General features: G+C 33.8%; 2 non-coding genes across 2 annotated transcripts; both read left to right on the top strand.

Annotated features, from left to right (window-relative positions):
- The first annotated feature begins 646 nt into the window (after positions 1 to 646).
- Positions 647 to 777, top strand: LOC144347607 (U11 spliceosomal RNA). The gene has a single exon (XR_013419712.2). It is a non-coding gene; the product is annotated as a U11 spliceosomal RNA (small nuclear RNA).
- A 1,175-nt stretch (positions 778 to 1,952) lies between these two features.
- LOC144347608 (U11 spliceosomal RNA) lies at positions 1,953 to 2,081 on the top strand. Its single transcript, XR_013419713.2, has one exon. It is a non-coding gene; the product is annotated as a U11 spliceosomal RNA (small nuclear RNA).
- Positions 2,082 to 4,192: the final 2,111 nt, after the last annotated feature.

The following is a 4,192-nucleotide window of genomic DNA, read 5'->3' as shown; positions in this document are numbered from 1 at the left end:
ATCTTCTACAATTTAACTTTTACAGTTTAACAACAATACATAAATTCCCTGAAATGTTGATATTATGAGTAACCTATATAACGGATTACAAAACAGAATCTTTTATACAATTGCTAAACAATATATTACACTTATTGCCAAATGACGTGAACTAACAACGTCACTCACTGAATTGTTCGTAAGGACTTAATGTAATGTAATTGCATCTAAAAATATAACTAATGCAAACAATATGTCAGTATATTGTGAAACCACTGAATATTTCAACGACCCAGAGGAAGAGAATATCATGTTGATGTGGAATTTAAAACTAGAAGTTAAAAAATGTTCATCTCCAAAACAGGTTTTAAAAGTATATTAAGCCCTCAAATAGAGCATTGTAATTGGTGAAAAAGCACTAGATAGATTACAAAATGTATATTTGGTACAATTTTTAGTGATTTTTGTATGTAAAGAGTATATATTGGCTTACATGTCCATATTCGAACAAAGCTTACATAAATGGCAATTAAAATTCTTATGCAGAAATGCAAACAATAAGCATTTCAACAACAATTCTGTGACATTTAAAAAACAAAAGTTTTAAAACCGCGAACACAGAATTTCACTGTGATGTAGATAAAGACTGGCAGCTAAATCGAAATCATAAAAGGGCTTCTCCTTAAAATGCGACACAGTCAGTCTTCAGACAAACTGTGCGGAATCGACATCAAGTGATTCCGGAAGCATAATCTTTGACACCTTGGGCAGTTGGTTGTATGAGATACTGACGCCCTTTCATACAATAATTAATGGTAGAATCACGTGACGATGGAACGTGTCTTGTAGAGCTTATTTGGTGTGGGGTATCCAAAGAGAATTATAAAAGTTATGCATTCGTTGTGATCAGAATGCTTTCGGGTATTGTAACTAAAAGCGTGTAAAATTCAATAGTGTTCACACTTGTTCAATATCTACAAAAACGGTGGGGAAAACAAGAAAGCATGCGTGTTTGCGTCCTCTGGTGTCGCTAATTCATATGTTCGTCAGATTTATCATTCGTTATCATGGGTGCTATTTTTTAACACCGTCAACATTTACTTGTACACACTTGTATATACAAAAATACAGACATAGATGTCCAGCTAATGTGTCAATATCCGATCAAGCATAAAGGAATACACTTTGGTAATTTAAAAAAAAGTCTGAACTTTATTGTTACACTCAAGAATTCAAAAACACAGTTGAATAGGTGTAATGCTGGGGTAAATGAAACCGTAACACTGACTGTTATTGTTGACGGTGCTCCACCTTCATGTATCCACTGGGTCACTCATAAACGCTTTACTATTGATACCGAGGACGACAAATAAATAAATAAATAAATAAATAAATAAATAAATAAATAAATAAATAAATAAATAAATAAATAAATAAACAAACAAACAAACAAACAAACAAACAAATAAATAAATAAATAAATAAATAAATAAATAAATAAATAAATAAATAAATTATATAATAATACTTCAGGTGTTTCCTTAAAGTCAACAATATCACATGGCCTATACAAAGCTCAATAGCATATGCGACATAAGATTCTTAAAACTTGATTGCATTGGTATGTATAAACTATAAATTCAGCAATTTAGTTTATATATAAAACATTTAGTGTATATAAGCTTCAAACTAAGCTTGCGTATTTCATAATTAAATGTTTTAAGTTCAATAAAGCATTAAAGTATCAAGTTTGCCACGTCATATATGCAAATTAGTAGTGACACATAAACCAGTTATGTTTTTTGAACATTACAAAACACAGAATTTGCATAATCATTACCATTTGATTTTCATGCATTTTCTTGTTATAAACAAGTTCGTGACCATTTAAACAAAATTACAACATTCTTTTTAAAACCGAACACAGAATGTATGTACGCTGTAGATAAATACTGACCGTTGAAATGATCTGTTAAAAGTGCTTCTCCTTAAATTGGGACACGGTCAGTTCGGACAAACTGTGCGGAATCGACATCAAGTGATTCCAGAAGCATAATCTTTGACATCTAGGGTAGTTGGTTGTATGAGATACTGACGCCCTTTCATACAATAATTAATGGTTTAACCATGTGACGATGAAAATTGTGTTGTAGGGCCTTTTGTAAAACAGCACACTGTCTATGTATTCAATGTAACGAGAATACATTCCAGATAGGCCGCTGTTTATAATTCCTTTTTTATGTTATATTTGTTATAGTTACTCATTAGCTATTGTGGATAATGAATTATTTATGATTATACACTCATTATATTACCGTTCAAATTAGAAGATGATATGGACACACTGGAGTACGGATATGGACACACTGGAGGATATGGACACACTGGAGTACGGATATGGACACACTGGAGGATATGGACACACTGGAGGATATGGACACACTGGAGTACGGATATGGACACACTGGAGTACGGATATGGACACACTGGAGGATATGGACACACTGGAGTACGGATATGGACACACTGGAGTACGGATATGGACACACTGGAGTACGGATATGGACACACTGGAGGATATGGACATACTGGAGTACGGATATGGACACACTGGAGGATATGGACACACTGGAGTACGGATATGGACACACTGGAGGATATGGACATACTGGAGTACGGATATGGACACACTGGAGGATATGGACACACTGGAGTACGGAAGGTCAAGCGTTGCAATATTAATTAAAAATATTTGTGAATTTAAAAGCGAGAATTTAAATTCATATTTATAATTGACATATATATATTCATAAAACCTTCAATTATATTCATAAAATCACCTTTCGTCATGTATTGGTAAAATATTCATCTGTATTCGTAAAATCACATGTTTTTCGATTTGTGAGCGAGGATAGCACATTATTAAAAATGACAGAAGATCACAGGCAGCTGAAAATCTGAATAAATCAATCAGACTTTTTTTATTAATTTCCTGTTTTTCATCGCTATTATAATGATACTAAAGATATGAAACTCGAGCCCCCACGAAATCGTGCCGAAACACACACTAGCAAATCAATCAGAGAGCAGCGTATAACGCGTCAAATACTGCCTTGTTCATTTCAACGATTCATTTTTTACCTTAAATTGAGATATTGCCAGCAGATGCACGATAACATTATGTAGTATATATACTCTGCTAAGCTGTACCATAGCACTGTGCATTATAGTAATTTCGTGAGCTATAAAGCATCGTATTGTTAGAATTGGGTATCTTGACTAACGGGTAGATGGGTGGTATTGCAAAAATGTATTCAGAAAATGTTCTATGTTGAATTTAACACCTTCCCCGGTCTTGAACAGCTAGGCCAAAAGTGAAACAGTGTCAGCTCAGACAACTAAAGATTTCTTATGTGGTCTGAGATGTCAGCGGATGACACCTGTCAACGTTGATGTTGGTGCATTAATCCATTCCACTTTCGTTACAGTCTCATGTACCGTGTATTACATCGGAGTGTAAGTATTGATGTAAATGATAGGACATTTCAGGAAATAAAACTTCCATGTTTTAATGCCGTGCATAATGGTGCATTACAGGATATTGTGTAATTTGTGACATTATAGCGACTTTGGTAGGAAAACTTGAAAACCATTTTAGCGAGTTATGACATCATGCACGCGCCCATAGGAGAACGCGCAAAAAACGATTGGGACTTCGGTTGGAAATGACCCTTGCGTAATAATCACGTTATAGAATCGTCTGAACGATGGTGTACTAAGCCTACTCACAATGGCAATGTTCTTTTCTCTGTTTTTTTATTAAACTCATGAAGCTATCATGGGACCATAAAACAACATTATTTTGTGTGTTACAATGACGTATTTTGAAGAACTCGACCTAATATTTTTCAAAAATCGCTATTTTTTGTACAATTCCATAGAACACAATATTACAAAATTCGCATTTTCGACACTTTTTATAACTCGGATTTTTGAAATAATTGAGGTCAAAGAAAAGTACTCCATCGTTCACAATACATAATTGTTTCAACCTGTATGTCACCAGGCTATAATTTGAAATATGACATATCTGTCATTGAAACCTATGGTAAACGCTATATAATACTGCCAAATGCTAACTATATCCACTAACATACAACCATCAACTTTTTAAAGTCAATATCGTAATACTGCCCAGAAGCACAATCTATTG

The sequence above is a fragment of the Saccoglossus kowalevskii genome, chromosome 12 (genome assembly GCF_978046115.1).
Source record: "Saccoglossus kowalevskii chromosome 12, keSacKowa6.1, whole genome shotgun sequence".
NCBI lineage: Eukaryota > Metazoa > Hemichordata > Enteropneusta > Harrimaniidae > Saccoglossus > Saccoglossus kowalevskii.
Note: the sequence above shows the minus strand (reverse complement) of the source record. Positions and strands in the feature narration are given on the sequence as shown.